The 18,881-nt window shown below is 43.9% G+C and overlaps 1 protein-coding gene across 1 annotated transcript in view; it reads right to left on the bottom strand.

Moving 5' to 3' along the window:
- KLF10 (Kruppel like factor 10) overlaps nt 1–18,881 on the bottom strand; it is a 57,032-nt gene that overhangs the window by 27,206 nt on the left and 10,945 nt on the right. The window lies entirely within an intron of this gene.

The raw sequence follows: 18,881 nt of genomic DNA, 5'->3' as shown, positions 1-18,881 counted from the left end.
TTTTTCTGAATGGTTACCATGGCTGCCGGGACGCTAAAGTCCTGGCAGCCATGGTAAAGTGTAGCGGGGAGCGGGGGAGCAGCATACTTACTGTCCGTGCGGCTCCCCGGGGCGCTCCAGAGTGACGTCAGGGTGCCCCAAGCGCATGGAACACGTCATCCATGCGCACGGGGCGCTCTGACGTCACTCTGGAGCGCCCCAGGAGCCGCGCGGACTAAGTATACCGCTCCCCCGCTCCCCGCTCCTACTATGGCACCCAGGACTTTAATAGCGTCCTGGGTGCCATAGTAACACTGAACGCATTTTGAAGACGTCTCCGTCTTCAAATGCTTTCAGTACACTTGCGTTTTTCCGGATCCGGCGTGTAATTCCGGCAAGTGGAGTACACGCCGGATCCGGACAACGCAAGTGTGAAAAGGCCCTTAGTTTAGGGTACACATAACTTACTGATTTATTTTATGAACCCTTTCTGGGGGATGGAAAAAAAAAACTGCCACTGAATTTTATAAATTGTTGATTTTTTTCACCGTAAATAATGTGATAACTTTACTTTCTGGGTCAGTACGATTACAACCATACCAAATACATATATTTCTTTTAAGTTTTACTACTTTTGCACAATTAGAAAACTACTTAAAAAAAAGTTTTTACAACGCGACATGCAGAGCTGTGTGAGGGCTTAGTTTTTTGCGGGAAGACTTGTATTTCAATGGGAATAAAAGAATTGGACTTGGAGCAGGACAATATTAGCAACAGTGGATGAACTTTATAGTACAGTCAGTGCAACAATGTGCTACTAAATATGGGGAGAAGAATTGTTGCACTTTTGTATTGAAAAGCTATTTTATTCAATTGAAAAAAGGTGTATTTTTTAACTTGGAGATTTTTTTTATTTAGTAAAACTTTTTTTTCAACCATTTACTAGTCCCACAAGGGGACGGCCTATTGATCCCTTCTATAATACATTGTACAGATTATTCAGTGTAATGCATTGTACTGTCAGTGCTATACTGACAGTCACCATCATGGTGTGCCAGAGATTCACAGTCTAATAGAAAACACTGTAATTAGGCCGGGGGCCTTCATTAGGTCCCAGGCTGCCCTGCACAGACATTGGCACCCCGCAATGTCATTTGTGGAATGTCGATGGGAGAGAGAGCTCTCTCCCTTTTAAACCACTCAGGTGAAGCGGTCCCTATTGCCTGCTGCATCTAAGGGGTTAAGCAGCCCGGATTGGTGCTTCTGCCGATCTAGGCTGTTAGAGCAGGAGCCTGGCTTTCATGTGATAGCTAAGCCCCCGCCCTCCGCTGCACTGGAGACCTGCGCAGCGCTTGTTCTAGGCCGCTGTGAAAAGGCAGCTGCAGCCTAGAATAAAGCGTGTTAGTGACCACCGTAAAAACACATATTGGCGGTCATTAAGGGGTTGTCTTACTTCAGCAAATGGCATTTATCATGTACAGAAAGTTAATATAAGGCACTTACTAATGTACTTTGATTGTTCATATTTCCTACTTTGCTAGCTTGATTCATTTTTCCATCACATCATACACTGCTCGTTTCCATAACCACCCTGTAATCCAGCAGCGGTGGTCAGTCCTTCCACACTATAGGAAAAAGCACAGGTCTCTCTGGTGGCTGGGACCGCAGGTGTCATGGCCTTGGTGTTGTGCGCAGTAACACATTGCAGTGCATGCTGGTTGCCTTGTTGTCGCAGCATGTATGTGTGCAATAGAGCCGGATCGTGGGGATAATGCACTCTGTGTCTCCTACCTTGGTACGGCTGGACTCCTGGATCCTGGCTCAATTGCAATAAAATGAGTGTGTTGCTAGTAGGAGTAATTGAGGGATTTGCAGCAATAATTGAGATCCAGACTTGGATTATAGTTCAAACTGGTCTTTACTTGATACAGCTTTAATCCATGCGAGATATAGCATTAGTCTGAAGTCCCAGCAGGTATTGGCAATGTGTGGCAGGAATCTATCTTCTGCTTCTATCATGTGCCTGGAGCTCTTTGCAGGAAAATGACATCTGCTTGTGGCTCTGTAATGTGGCAGGAATTAATATCTTCTGCTCTGTCTTCTGCTGTATTGGGGACTGACTAGCTGAGGAGGAATTTGGCTTCTCTTGGTCTCTGGACGTTACTCACAGTTGTGCTCACAGGGTATGTTTCTTCCTGGAATACTGGAGGTGGCTGCTTGCTTTCTACCAGCTGAGGCTGAAGGGCTCAGACTGGGAATGATGATCTTTTGTCTCAGCCGAGACAAGATACTGGCTTGGATCCTTAGAACTGGGAGCTCCTACAAGCACAGCCTTCCCCTAGCCGGGGTGGCTGGCGCACACTAACTTCCTTCCCACCCCATGAGGCAGGAAATGGGCAAGCCCACTTTGCTCACAGAAGGGGGGGAGCTAAACTGGAATAAACTATTCCAGTCTACAAACACTAAACTGAACTAAGTCTCTGCTAAACACATTGCTGCCACCTGCTGGTGAACATGGAAGTTACAGCAATATTCATGTACAAGGCTTAGAATGCACATTTGAGAGAATATTAGATAAAATCACAGTAGATGACAGTATAAATACACTTAACGGGTTGTAGCGGTGTAAAAGAGTTTTGTAACATAACTCTGGGATGCTACATGTGCTTTGCTCCCCTTCTCCTGGATCCTCCCCTGTCTGGTGCTGGAGGGGTTAACTTCCTGGCTGGGTGTGGCCACTTGGTTTTTATCACCTGTGGTTTCCAGGCTGGAGTTAGTTGTACTCAAGCCTTTGTTGGTGCTGGAGCTTGCTCCTGTCCTGGATGTTTTATCTGCCCAGTCCTTGAGGGCCATCGATGTCACCATGATGTCTCCCCTTTGTTCCCCCATTTTGGTACCCTTCCTTACATATCTTTGTTTGGTGTGGGTTTTTATAGTGGTGTGTTGTAATGTCTAGTTTGGTGTTTCATGTCTGGTATGTTTGGTATGTTATCCAGCATGGTTACTAGACATTTCCCCTGTCTATTGTGACCTCTGGAAGGGGGTGTCAGGGTTCCCGGGGGAGGGAATCACAAGTCAGCGTGCAGCTCTGCTGGGACCGCCATGCATCCTGTCCGCATGGGGATCCGTTCTTCGTTGTTGTCGCGGCAGGTAAGTGCGAGTTGTTTAAGGGCTCTTACCTGCCGATGCAGTAGCTGTACACTGCCTGCCTTTCCCTGTATCTAGGCCGGGTGAGACTCCTGTTCATCCGTATCTGAGATGAACAGGTTGTCTTAGCCCTTTCCCTATTTTTAGGGATTATCAGGGCGACTCAGGATCCTAGGTTTACTGGGCATGAGCCAGCCTACCATCCAGGTCCGCTTATACGTTGAGGAGTTAGGGTGAGGATTAGGGATGCAATAGGAGGTGACCCTTATCCCGGCCTAGTTGTATTCTTGTATATCCACCCTATCGTACGATGGGGAGTTTCCCCCCACTCCCCATCATGACAGTATGTCCCACTAGGTGGCCCTCAAGAACTGGGCAGCTAAAACACCCAGGACAGGAGCAAGCTCCAGCACCAACAAAGGCTGGAGTACAACTGACTCCAGCCTGGAAGCCACAGGTGATAAAAACCAAGTGGCCACACCCAGCCAGGAAGTTAACCCCTCCCGCACCAGACAGGGGAGGAACCAGAAGGGGAGCAAAGCACATACATGCTGCGCCCTTGGCAACCAGCATGCACGACAATGTGTCACAGCACACAACACCGAGGCCGTGACAGCAGGGGTATGCATAGCCCAGCACTTTTTTATGTAGTGTGTAAGCACGGCTGTAACGAAACGCCTGGCACCCCGACCGGGTACCTCCGTCGATAGATGCTCCTAGTGCTTTCCGAGGACTCCAAGCACTCCACCTGACACCGTACGCACAACAGACCCCACGAACCGCCAAAGCTTGGTTGGGGTCTCACCGTCCTCCACCCACTGCTGGACCCAAGACCGGGCTTCAGCTTCCAGTGGGGGAACCTCTCCTACATCCAGAGAACAGGAACCTTGACCAAGCTCTTACAAGAGCTTATACTCAGGGGAGTATTGTGATATAGCAATCCCCAAGAGTGTAGTTATCGCATTCCCCAAACATGAGCCAAAACTTCATGAAGGTATAAAGCAGCCTCTGACTGTACTTGCACGTACAGCCTCTTTTATTCACAATCCACAAATATAGTACTGCCCACAGGGTTTTGAAATACAACCAATCAATATATTACAACACATACAATGTAAGTACAGCAACCAATCGGGGACAATGGCACAATGGGACAATAGAAACACACCCAGCATATTCCTCCCCTCTGTCTAGGAGATAATTGAGTCAATTTCTGTATCTACTCAACTATCTCCTATGCTGAAAAGTTACACTTCTTATAAATTGTTACAAATTTGGGAGTTTACATTGTACATACATATAACTTATATCAATTTAACCAGTATAACTTGGGGACAAACCTATCCAAAATTCACTTGAATAGGTTCAGGGGTTTAAAAGTTAGTAAAAGTATCTTAAAGGGCCTGTAATCCTGGGGCAGGAGACTGGCAAACAGCCCCCTCCAAAACACCGTGGCGAGGTTGATTTAGCCACAACGGCCATCGCTGGATTGGAGGGTGGTCGTAACCATGGAAGCAAGCAGTGTATAATGTGATGGAAAAATGAATCCAGCCAGCAAAGGAAGCAATATGGACAATCACAATACATTAGCAACTACCCTGTATTAACTTTCTCTGCATGATAAATGCTATTTGCTAAAGTGAGACAACCCCTTTAATGACCAAAGTGTTTCTAAATAACGGGACACAATTTTGTGATTTGCACATGTAGGGTGGAATTTAAGAAAGTTCTAGGCCAGTTTTCTGTGGATAGGTGCTTTTTTTGTAATAACCCCTTCAATGTTAGTTACTCCTTTTTACAGCAGCCACAATTACACTACAGAAGTGCTCTCACCCCTTGTATTTGCACCATCTGTGCATTCTCTCAATACACTGGGTGTCAGCAGGCTGCCTATCAAATTACTACTTGCCCAGTAATTCATGACTTTGTCACAATACTCTGGTAGTCTGCATTACAGAAATGTCCAGCCTACTCACTGCTATGCATTCAGGGTGAGGCACTCCCACTCATAGCTGAGACACACGAATACCGGGTATAGTGATCTCATTCACTGGCCAAGGGGATGGCATAAGGCTGGCAACCTCACAAACCAATGATGAATATGGCAGTTGATGAAAGCAGGCAAGAATAGATGTGTAAAGACACCTAAAGAATAGGAAACATCACAAGTCTCCATTTAGAAAACTGTATTAGAATTGACAGCAGGGGCATCAATAAAGACTGAAAGACACTCGGATCTAGTACTGAGGATCAGCCATTGTACAGAGCCGTAATAGGGTCTGTTCATGAGACCTCTAGACATTTTTACACTGTACCGTGTGTATTTTTGCGTGAAATCTAAGGTTGACCTTGTGCGCACTGCCGCCAAATCCTTTCGTGGATAAGCCACATTCCACACAAAAACTGCCACATCAGTTCTTTTTTTTGTTTGTAATATAGAATCCACTTCCAGGCATGAAAAAAAAAAATCTACATAAAAAATAAACAGGTCCTAATAGTCTGATAGAGCCTTTATTCCTCCATCTATACTTTGATGTATCTTAGAAAGTGCAATAAATATTCATCAAAGCATACATCCAATTATAAACCGCTTTCAGTAAACCGCCACACAAGGATAATACATTTTGTATCTATCTTATTGCAAGCAAAAGCTTCTTTCTCCAGTTATCAGACTTCTTTCTGCATACCCCCAGCTCCTGAAGTGTCATAGTCTGAAGTCACTGATAAAATCCATATACAACACAAAGATGTTTTTCAGCCTCACTGATATATCAGGTTACAACTCCTGGGCCATGGAAGTCTATGGCCTGTATTACACTGGTTGATGGTTGACCAGATCATTGCTAACGAGCGCTTGTTAGTGATGATCTGACTGTGTAATACTGCTGCCGATTACCCGATGAACGAGCAAACACTCATTCATCGGGCAATCCAGATTTATAAGCATGCATAAAAAAAAAAAATTCTGGCGGCAGATTGTGCCGTCTAATCATGATCTGCTGCCGGCAAACAATGATTCAGTATGGGGTTGAGCGATGGCATTAGCGATCACTCCTCTCCATACTGTGGAGATGATTGCTGCACATAAAAGCAGAGGTCTCCTCCACTAACGAGCAGGGGATTGCTGGGAAGGAACGCTTCCCTCCCGACAATCACCTGCCTGATTGTACAATGTAATATAACCCTATTTATGGGAGGAGGGAGCAGCTTCAGAGACACAGATGCTTCTTCTGCTTCTAGTAAGTGTTTGACTGAAGCAGCACTGAAGGCATTATTCAGCAGTAGTAAGCAGCAGGGACTGTCTGTCGTTTTTGCAAGTGCTCTTTTTTCTTCCTCCCAACCTTTCACCATAGACCTCTATGGGCAGTAGCGGTAACCTTAAATCTGAATAAATCTGTCTTCTCTTCCCTCATGTGTATGGCTTTCATCAGTGAGTGATAGGTGCAGGAGGGAGAAGGAAAGGAGACTGATAAGTAGAGAAAGAGGCCTTTTCTGTTATAAGATATATTACAATGTTTCAGAGCCGATGTCTGCAATTCCATTCCATTACATTTGATAGAATAGCATAGCATGTGGCGCTGTTTTTGCCATCAAATCATCATGCCCATTTAGGACGTGTGATATGATGGAGCCAGTGCAGCAGAGTGATGTCTAATTTTGTCAGCATGTCAAATGTTCCGAGACACTCCAATTCTCTCTCTCACTGGTAAAATTAGGATGTGGTCACTTCAAAGGGTTGCCAACACTGAATGTTGTTTTTCTAAAACTTTTCCTTTTTTCTGTTTGAGGCAAGAAGTCAAATTCCAACATGTGACTTATTAGTGTGATGTGCACTTGTGAGCAGAGAATTCCCGAGTTCAGCAGTTCCTACCAATTTTCTGCTAATTTCTGCATTACTCGTGGCCTGTAGATAATAATAGGTTTGCGCTCATGGATTTCACTCCCTGCACACACAGGGAACACTCTAGTGGATGCTTGTATTATACTGAACTAACCAAGTATTTAAAGAGGCCATCTTATGATACATGCCAATGGCATATTGCTAAGCTATGGCACCAGTGTCCAATTGGAGGAGTCCCCCATGCTGACCATGCTGAGACAACCCCTTTGCAGTCCAATAGGGCACATTTATTAAGACCGGCGATTAAGACCGTTTTAGACGCTAGTCTTAATATCCCTTATAGCTGGTGGTGGATCCGCCAGAATTATGAGGAGGCGCCGGCCTCTACACAACTTCGGCGGATCCTCCAACATTTCTAAATGTAAGACAGCTTCCTAGCTGTATTACATTTAGACCATTTTCTATGCCTAAACCAGGTGTAGAAAATGGTAACTGAGACAGGCCTGTCCCCATCCCACCCACACCACACCCACTTATTTAGACCTGGCGTGAGCAGAGAGAAGTCACAGGTTGACAGAAAGGACCTTTGCACTGCAATCTGCGCCAGAAATATGCCTAATTTATATAAATATATGGCATATACCTCAAATATAGCGTATAGCTCAAATGCTTCTATATGGCGTCTAACTCAAATGTTTGTATTAGATAATATGGAGTATACCTCTAATATTTTTATAGGACTCTGTCAAGGTGGTATTCATTGCATACTGTTTTTCTGCTGTATAGGAAAGCACGTTGGACTGCTCTTTTCTATGCAGAAGGCCACTTTAAAAAAAAAAAGTGTATTGTGCTGTATATATTTTTTCTTTTGGAGTCAATGGGCCACATATTCTGCTGTCTGCATATTCAAATCCAGGGGCGGACATAAATACTACAGGGGACATTTACTGGTGGGCCGATGCCCAGGGCATCCCCCAAGACCTTCTCACAGCTGCAGATCTGATGCTCTCAGCATTAATTAATGCAAGAAACATCAGGTACTTATGGGTACCTGGCTGCCAGGTGCAGGTCCTCTCATGAACCAGCCTCAGGACAATGATACAGTTGAATACTTCAGAAGGGGCAGCAGTATTTCGTGCTGCACTGTGGTATTTTGTTCTGTTTGGATGGTATTTTTGCCTAGAATCTCTATTTATAAGTATAGCATTAGCAATCATTATGCATTTTTGTACTTTATTTGGTTTGCAGAGAGCTGTTGCATTGCATGTTTTACTTTACTATCAGCCCTGGAAAAAAATCTAAAAGTGCCCCCATGTTGTAGGCAGGTCCAGACTGACAGAAGGCAGGGCAACACAAGTAGGCTGGACCAGCAATGCCATAGTGCAGCACAAAATACCACCCCAACAGAACAAAATACCACAGTGCAGCACAAAATACTGCTGCCCCTTCTGCAGTATTCAACTGTATCATTGTCCTGAGGCTGGTTCATGAAAGGACCTGAACCCGGCAGCCAGGTACCCATAAGTACCTCATGTTTCTAACACTGTTAAACAGTTGCATTGCATGTTTTGTTTTACAGTGTTGTTTTCAGCTATAGCAACGTGCCCCTGCGCATTGGGATGTGCTGACTAACCCCCTTTTTCTTTGCAGTTTGTACTGGAGGTGTGGCTGACACCTCAGTCGTGCACTCCTGACCAGCTCGTCTGCCCCATAGGCTGATTTTAATTAGTGTGAGTATATAGCTTAGCCTGCTCTCCCTCATTCACTGGAAGCTATTTGGCACCAGGAGAGGTATAGTGTGTGGACTCTCATTGCATTCTTTGGTGGCCATTTGGCACCAAGAGTGGTGTGGAGTGGGCTGGGCATGCATGCATGTTGGTACCTGCATTCCTTAGATATAATGGAGGCCATTTTAGCACCAAAGATGACCGATATTAAAGCAGGCCCAGCATGCATGTGGAACCTACACTCCCTGAATTGTATGGTAGCCGTTACGGCACATTACAGGTAGAATTTAGTGTTAGGAACCCGTCTTACAGAGATCGCCTTGCCATGCGGCAGACGGGCTCAAATAATTTTATACAAAATGATTTGCCAAGCATCTTTATTTATAAGTATAGCATTAGCAATCATTATGCATTTTTGTACTTTATTTGGTTTTCAGAGAGCTGTTGCATTGCATGTTTTGTTTTACAGTGTTGTTTTCAGCCATAGTAACATGCCCCTGCGCATTGGGATGTGCTGACTAACCCCCTTTTTCTTGATAGTAAAGTAGGGTACACTTATGATGTATTGAGTTTTTCATATTTGTGTGACAAAATGCTGCCTTTTGTGATATTTTTCCTGCCACTTTTTTAAAACAAAAAATTACTGTCCAGATGCCAGCTGAAAGTCTATTGAGAAATATAAATTATACTACAAGCAGTACTTTTATGTCCGTGGTAGGTTTTTTGTGCAGTACATGGCATGCATACTTTGTTTAATTTCTGGTGTTTTTCCCATAGACTTCTCTATAGGACTTGAAAAATGTCACATACTACAAGACATATTACCAGGGGCATAACAATCGCGGTCATAGAGGATGCGACCCCGACTGGGCCTGGCGGGGGGAGGGTGCCCGCTGCGCTCACATGTAAGGGTAGCGCTCTGACGGGGCCCGGCATGAAGTACAGTGACAATGTCGGGCCCCGTCAGAGAGCTCTTCAAACATGTATATTATGCGCCCCGGGCGGAAGAAGATAAGTACAGTTGCAAGAAAAAGTATGTGAACCCTTTGGAATGAAGGGTTTATAACCCTTTCCATCTTTATGCAAGTCAACAATTCTTAATCGTAGGTCTTCTGAGAGCTCTTTTGTGTGAGGCATCATTCACATCAGACAATGCTTCTTGTGAAACGCAAACCCAGAACTAGTGTGTGTTTTTTATATAGGGCAGGACAGCTGTAACCAACACCTCCAATCTCATCTCATTGATTGGACTCCAGTTGGCTGACACCTCACTCCAATTAGCTCTTGGAGATGTCATTAGTCTAGGGGTTCACATACTTTTTCCACCTGCACTGTGAATGTTTACATGGTGTGTTCAATAAAAACATGGTAACATTTAATTATTTGTGTGTAATTAGTTTTAAGCAGACTATGATTGTCTATTGTTGTGACTTAGATGAAGATCAGATCACATTTTATAACCAATTTGTGCAGAAATCCATATCATTCCAAAGGGTTCACATACTTTTACTTGCAACTATGTGTTTGTTTGTTTTTTCATAAAGCTGCAGACTGGAGGCAAAAAGGGGAGCCACAACACAAAAGTAGGCATTTTTTTTTTACAGAGGGGGCACCTAATCTGGCATAAGTACTTTGAGGGGGCACCTAATCTGCCATAACTACTTTGAGGGGGCACCTAATCTGGCATAAGTACTGTGAGGGGGCACCTAATATGGCATAACTACTTTGAGGGGTCACTCATCTGGCATAACTACTGTGAGGGGGCACATATATGGGCATAACTACTGTGAGGGGGCACATATCTGAGCATAACTATTATGAACGGGGCACATCATTATTATTATTTTTTTTTCATAAAGCTGCAGATGGAGGCAAAAAGGGGAGCCACAACACAAAAGTAGGCATTTTTTACTGAGGGGGTACCTAATCTGCCATAACTACTTTGAGGGGTCACCTAATCTGGCATAACTACTGTGAGGGGGCACATAATCTGACATAACTACTGTGAGGGGGCACATAACTGGGCATAACTACTGTAAGGGGGTGCATAACGGCATTACCACTTTGAGGGGGCACATATCTAGCAGATCTACTGTGAGGGGGCGCATATCTGGCCATTGCTATTGTGAGGGGGCACATATCTGGCATATCTACTGTGAGGGGGCACATATCTGGCCATAACCACTGTGACTGTGAGGGGGCACATATCTGGGCATTACTACTGTGAGGGGGCACATATCTGGCCATAACCACTGTGAGGGGGCACATATCTGGGCATAACTACTGTGAGGAGGCACATATCTGGGCATTACTACTGTAAGGGGGCACATATCTGGGCATTACTACTGTGAGGAGTGACAGGAACAAAGGTGGGCATAACTGCTGTGAGGGGCCACAAGGAAGACATACAGTCAGGTCCATAAATATTGGGACATCGACACAATTCTAAAATTTTTGGCTCTATACACCACCACAATGGATTTAAAATTAAATGAACAAGATGTGCTTTACCTGCAGACTTTCAGCTTTAATTTGAGGGCATTTACATCCAAATCACGTGAACGGTGCAGGAATTACAACCGTTTGCATATGTGCCTCCCACTTTTTAAGGGACCAAAAGTAATGGGACAATTGGCTTCTCGGCTGTTCCATGGCCAGGTGTGTGTTATTCCCTCATTATCCCAATTACAATGAGCAGATAAAAGGTCCAGAGTTCATTTCAAGTGTGTTATTTGCATTTGGAATCTGTTGCTGTCAACTCTCAAGATGAGATCCAAAGAGCTGTCACTACCAGTGAAGCAAGCATTAGGCTGAAAAAAAAAAAAACCAGAGAGATAACAAAAACATTAGGCGTGGCCAAAACAACTGTTTGGAACATTCTTAAAAAGAAGGAACGCACCGGTGAGCTCAGCAACACCAAAAGACCCGGAAGGCCATGGAAAACAACTGTGGTGGATGACCAAAGACTTCTTTCCCTGGTGAAGAAAACACCGTGCACAACAGCTGGCCAGATCAAGAACACTCTCCAGGAGGTAGGTGTATGTGTGTCAAAGTCAACAATCAAGAGAAGACTTCACCAGAGTGAATACAGAGGGTTCACCACAAGATGTAAACCATTGGTGAACCTCAAAAACAGAAAGGCCAGATTAGAGTTTGCCAAACGACATCTAAAAAAGTCTTCACAGTTCTGGAACAACATCCTATGGACAGATGAGACCAAGATCAACTTGTACCAGAGTGATGGGAAGAGAAGAGTATGGAGAAGGAAAGGAACTGCTCATGATCCTAAGCATACCACCTCATCAGTGAAGCATGGTGGTTGTAGTGTCATGGCGTGGGCATGTATGGCTGCCAATGGAACTGGTTCTCTTGTATTTATTGATGATGTGACTGCTGACCAAAGGAGCAGGATGAATTCTGAAGTGTTTCAGGCGATATTATCTGCTCATAATCAGCCCAATGCTTCAGAACTCATTGGACGGCGCTTCACAGTGCAGATGGACAATGACCCAAAACATACTGCAAAAGTAACCAAAGAGTTTTTTAAGGGAAAGAAGTGGAATGTTATGCAAATGTCCCAAAAACAAGCAGGAACTGAAGACACTTGCAGTAGAGGCCTGGCAGAGCATCACCAGAGATGAAACCCAGTGTCTGATGATGTCTATGCGTTCCAGACTTCAGGCTGTAATTGACTGCAAAGGATTTGCAACCAAGTATTAAAAAGTGACAGTTTGATTTATGATAATTATTATGTCCCATTACTTTTGGTCCCTTAACAAGTGGGAGGCACATATGCAAACTGTTGTAATTCCTACACCGTTCACCTGATTTGGATGTAAATACCCTCAAATTAAAGCTGACAGTCTGCAGTTAAAGCACATCGTGTTCATTTCATTTCAAATCCATTGTGGTGGTGTATAGAGCCAAAACTGTTAGAATTGTGTTGATGTCCCAATATTTATGGATTTGACTGTAACTATTGTGAAGGGGCCACAAGGTGGGCTTCATTACTGTGAGGGGCCACAACGTGGGCATTAGGGTACTTTCACACTAGTGTTTTTTTTCCCGGCACTGAGTTCCGTCATAGGGGCTCAATACCGGAAAAGAACTGATCAGTTTCATCGCCATGTATTCTGAATGGAGAGAAATCCGTTCAGGATGCATCAGGATGTCTTCAGTTCAGTCACTTAACAGCACTTTGGATGGAGGAAATACTGCAGCATGCTGCGGTATTCTCTCCGTCCAAAGTTCCGGATCAGTTGCCGGAATACCGGATCTGGCATTAATTTACATTGAAATGTATTAGTGCTGGATCCGGCATAAAAAATATGCATGCGCAGACCGGTAAAAATGTGAAAAAAAAATTGAAACGGATCAGTTTGTCCGTATGACAAATGGAGAGATGGATCCGTTCTTGCAATGGACATTGCCTGGACCAACAGGCAGTTTCGGCAACGGAACTGCTTGCCGGAACACTTTGCCGCAATTGTGAAAGTAGCCTTAGTACTGTGTGGTAGCACTTAGGGTAAATGTCCTAGATTACCCTGCTTTACATTGGCATGGCTCAGTCTTACAGGACCAGCACAGCGCCCCCTGCTGGTGATTTCACAAGGGCAGTCACCATCCCTACAGAGACCTTGCTCTGGATCCAGTGGACATCACACCAGCGACACCCTGGATGAGGTAGGACAAGATTTTATTAGTTAGGACTGGGTGATTGTAGCCATGGATTGGGCTTAGTGTAAAAGTTACGCCACTGCATATTACACATATGAAATTCATGCCATCTTTTTAAAAGCAAAAAAATAATTAGCATGTGAAGGAGGCCTTTTGGTTATGAGATAAATGACGGCGCTATAGTCTGTATATGATACCTAAAATAGAAGCTGACAGGCATATACTAACCCCATATCCAGCCTGCCTATAATAATTCTAGAATAAAAAATATTTATGTGCAGAGCGGTGCCAGGAGGTCTGCAAACCCGAAACTGTACATAGCAGGCTTTCTGGCACTGTCTAGTCCACAGATGGCATAAACTTAGACCGGCTGTCTAGACCTGCAACTGCTTTATCACAGCGGCTCAGGCTGGATGATAAATTTGGTGCAGGAATGGACACTTTTGTCTGACGTTATATCATCCATTGCTTTTCTTACTTACAGAATTTGATGCGGTTTTAGTTCAGAATGTTGTCTCTTAGGCTTTATGCACTGAACGCACTGTTAGTGTTTCAGGGCCATTTTTCAACCATTTGTGCATCCATTTTCTGTCCACCTGTCTATTTTTCACAGCCGTTTTGCATCAATTTTTAACAGCCATTAAAAACAGATGAATTTCATTGGGTTTTTACATTAAGCCTCAACCCCTGCACTGCCCCCAGTATAAGGAATGCACCGCTTTGTGCCACTAGTAGTTATCATGGCCCCTAAGTTTTGTCCCAGTATAGATATTAGCCCCTACCCCATACATATACAGGGTGACCCATGAAAAAGTAGCCTGTCAGCGTTAGTATGACAAGATGAACCTGTAATGCTAGTTTCACACTAGCGGCAGGGGACTCCGGCAGGCTGTTCCGGCGGGTGAACAGCCTGTCGGATCTGTCCTGCCGCTAGTTCGCGTGTTCCCCTGGACTGCCACTCCGTCCCCATTGACTATAATGTGGGCGGGGCGGAGTTCCGGCGGCAGCACGGCAGCGCACGCTGAGAGGCGGCCGGACCAAAAGTACTGGAAGATGGAACCAAGAACAGGATTCAACTGTCAAGCACATATGTCTCATATGAGGCTGTTTTATATCTGATGACAGAACCCCTTTAAAAAAAAAAGTGGTGAAATCGTATCTGTCAACACTTATTCTCCTTTTCTGATCCATGCCTGATTTTTGCTTCAAAACTGCAATAAAAAACCTGACAGTTTGGCCAATACCCTTAGTTTGGTCTATTAAAAGGCGTTGTCCCATTTTTGGACATTGGGGTCATATGGCTAGGATATGTCCCCAATGTATAATAGTTGTGGTACCCACCTCTGGAACCCACATCTATCCTTAGAACGGAGCCCGCAAAGTGCTGGAGGGCGAATGGACGACCACCCTCTATTCTTTTTATATGGAACTTTTCAAAATAGACGAGCGCTAGCTCAGCTATTTCCATAAGCCCCACTGAAGTGAATGGAGCGGTGGCCGCTACATAACCTTATGAGGACTTATTTTTTCCGGGACCAGTTGTACTTTTTAATGGCACCATTTAATATTGCATACCATGTAGTGGGAAGCTGGATAACAATTCCAAATGGGGTGAAATGAGAAAACAAAAAACACAATTCTGCCATAGCTTTATGGGTTTTCGTTTTTACAGCGTTCCCTATGCAGTAAAACTGACCTGTAAGGCTGAGTTCACACTTCAGTTATTTCCATCAGTTATTGTGAGTCAAAACAAGGTGCGGGTCGAAAACACAGAACTGATGCAGATCTTTCCATTATACCTTATCTCTGAGTGAGCTTCACTACTGGTTTTGGCTCACAATAACTGATGTAAATAACTGAAGTATGAACTCAGCCTTAGGGCTCATGCACACGAACATATTTTCTTTCCGCTTCCATTCCTTTTTTTTTGCGGACCGTATGCGGAACCATTCACTTCAATGGGGCTGTAGAAAATACAGAAGTTACTCTGTGTGCATTCTGTTTCTGTTTGTCCGCATGGCCATTCCACAAAAAACTAGTACATGTCCTATTATTGTCTGCAAATCACGGTCCGAGGCCCCATTCAAGTCACTGGGTCTGCAAAAAATACGGAACGCATACGGAACACATCCGTATGTCATCCGTACATTACTTCATAGTTTGTATACCTTTTTGTATACAGAAAAAGAGATTTTTGTAGTGGCTTTTTTTACTTAATTGTTTACACTGTACATATTTTACACTGCCCAGAGAAGCGCTCTGCTTACTTTAAAACAGCAATAACAAAAGACAATGGGTGGTCGTAAGGGGTTAAACATTTGTTTGTTGAGTTTTCCAAATAGGTACAGACAATTGTGGAGTCTCATATTTATTTACAGTCTAGAAAAAGATGGTGCAGGAGATAGAAGCGGGTGAAGGAATACATTTGTCAAACAAATGAAGCAAGAAACCATTCTATCAGGAAACAAGACCCTCAAGAACTGTATAGAAGAACCAGGGTAGACAGATGGGGGGTCTGAATGTGGTTAAACCTACGAGGTAGTGTGCACAACAAGATGAACCAGGTTGATATGATAAGTATACAGGACACTAAGGCCACCTGCACACAATGTGGAATACTTGCAGTTTTTCCACAAGGATTTCAGTGTGGAAAAAACGTAGCCGTAGTACAGTACCAGCAAAGTACCAAACAGATGGTGTAGCTCTCACCCGCTAGTGAAGTGATGAGGGAGCATGGACATGCTTAGGACAAAGCAACTTCAGGAAGGAAAACTTGGTCCAGCTTTCAGTAAATAAAAAGTTGAACTTTATTAATCCAAGTAAAAGCCAGAATTAGATAAACATATTAAACAGAGATTCGATTCGTCTACGCGTTTTGGATCCTGCGCTGTTTGATATGTGTATCCGAATGTGGCTTTTACTTGGATTAATAAGGGTGGATTTATATGGAGAAAGACGATAGAGGTCAATAGCGAGCGCTGGGCACTGAGGGCTTATCTTGGCAGCTGGGGGCCTAATGGTGGTCATCCATCTTGGTACTCCCATTACTCCATTCCAGAGGTGTAGTAGGATAACACTGATGAACATAATATACTGCAATACAGAAGTACTGCTGTGGATTATACAAGTTATCAAGTGATCGCATGTTAAAGTCCCCTAGTGGGATTAAAAAAGTTGAATATCAATTTATTAAAAATAAACACAAATTAAAAGTTTAAAAAAACATTATCCCATTTTTCATGTAAAAACAAAAATAATAAATTATTACCACGTCCATAACTGCAAAGTGTCTGTGAAGGTTCTCATTTATCCAGGTCATGGTATATATCTGTAAAGAATAAATCAAGGCAACTGGACGTACTGTAGATTTCTTGAAAACGTTTCACTCGTTCAAAGACCCAACGCCTAAACAGAAGATGGACAACATTATGTACGCAGTCCAGTGCAATGAGGAATGCTCAGAACTGTATATCGGCGAAACAAAACAACAACTACATCAGCGTATGGCTCAGCATAGAAGAGCCAAAACCTCTGGTCAAGATTCAGCCGTTTACTTACATCTAAAAGGAACAGGTCACACCTTTGAAGACAGTCAAGTACGTGTTTTGGATAAGGAGGTCGATTGGTACAAACGAGGCGTGAAGGAGGCCATCTACGTAAAAATGGAGAAGCTAAGCTTGAATAGAGGTGGGGCGGTTAGACATCTATTGTCTGCCACATACAATGCTGTCTCTATCTGACACCTTTTTCTGGGAAGTCTTTATCACCTACTGACTCCAATTAGGATAATGGAATCAACACCTTTGACCCAATGCTGGGTATAATTACCAGATGTGGATTCAGTTACATATTTATTCCCAGAATTTTTGTACAGTCACTCAGAATTGAGAAAGCTCGTTGGAAGAACAAGTAAAACGTTTTCAAGAAATCTACAGTAAGTCCAGTTGCCTTGATTTATTCTTTACAGATATATAACTGCAAAGGTTACACATTTGATATATCTTAAGAAAAGGGCAAAACAACCTAAAAAAAAACAGGAAGCGTAAGGTCCCCTTTAAGCGTACTGTATAGAGGAATGTGATGTAATACACCATGTGTGAGGCCTGACATCAGGGAGGCTTGTGAACAGACATGTCCCGAGGCATAGTTATCACAGGTGAATTACCAGGCTGCTTGATGTGTCGTATACATGATGCAATGAGAAGCAATTGTCTCTTCACCGTCTTACACCCGCTCACACCGTACATGACAGAACTGGACTGGAACCCAGTAATGGCTTAAAATAACACAATGACCTGCACATTAGTAATGTTCTCAGGTCTGCCCTGCCCGCCCCACACAATGCACATTACTGTATGTGTAAGTATAGACCATGACCTCAGCCTGGAGCTCACACAGGGGAAGTCAGGGATCTGGAGCAAATGTTATATCTCTACCAGTTTTTTTTTTTTTTTTGCTGCAGTTTTCTTGCAGTGGAAAAATCACAGCATTCATATTTCTAACCCCCTTTGGAAACTTCACACTTTTAGCTTTGGTTTCAGCATTATTTTTCCCTTCTATTGAAAAACTGCAGTATTGCAAACTGCGTGTATAAGCAATATGGCGGTGAGGCCCCCAGTGATAAATGTTTTGCCGGGGAAACCACCTTCATCCCTCTATATTGTTGACTGAAATGAGGTCTCTGCCTAACATGACCCTGTGCACATGATACGTGGCAATAGTACAGAAATATTCAGGTTGCACAACATGTACATAGACTGCCCTCTAGTGATGAAGGGACTTAGATGCATCAGTGATAGAAAATAAAATCAGTTAATGTGAAAGACCTCTTTGTTGATTAAATTCCCAGTACATACAGAGATCATCATTGTTCACGTGTCACTGTCGCCAATGGGGCCCACTATCAAATTTCGATCATACACTATGGACAATTAATCTGTCATCATAGGTTGGATTCTGGGAGGAAACCAAAGAAGCTGGAGGCATGGGGAGCAAATCCTAAGACCCCTGTGCAGCAAGGAACCGTGCTCAGCATGGACTCGTGATCTCAGTCTGAAGTGGCACCGTGCTTTTATAATCTGGTGATTTGAGGGGGACCCCCTATCTAGCAATGTGCCATCACTTAAAAGTAATTGGGTAAAATGTGTAATATGTGGATTGGTCAAGTCTGCCAGGGTAGGAGACCCCTTGATCATGTCCATGTACTCTAAAAGGAAAGTCACTGGCCATATATATTAAAGGGAACCTGTCACCTCCCAAAAGCCTCCCAAGCCGCCAGCAGTACCTGCGTGTAGCCAGCAGCGTGTTTCTGATGATGCTTTTCTTCCTGAAGGCAGATGCAGCAAAAGTACTGAAAACGTTGTTTTATTCCCTGCCGGCGCGCTTCTCTAGTCATGCTTGAAGTCAAGGGGGCAGCGGCCTCCTTGCTTCAGGTCACGGTAACCACGCCCCCTTCTCTGCCCCTTCGTTGTGACTGACAGCCGGCAGTTCGGCAAAGGCAGCCGAACTCT

The sequence above is a fragment of the Bufo gargarizans genome, chromosome 5 (genome assembly GCF_014858855.1).
Source record: "Bufo gargarizans isolate SCDJY-AF-19 chromosome 5, ASM1485885v1, whole genome shotgun sequence".
Classification (NCBI taxonomy): Eukaryota; Metazoa; Chordata; class Amphibia; order Anura; family Bufonidae; genus Bufo; species Bufo gargarizans.
This window is presented reverse-complemented; position numbering and strand designations above follow the sequence as displayed.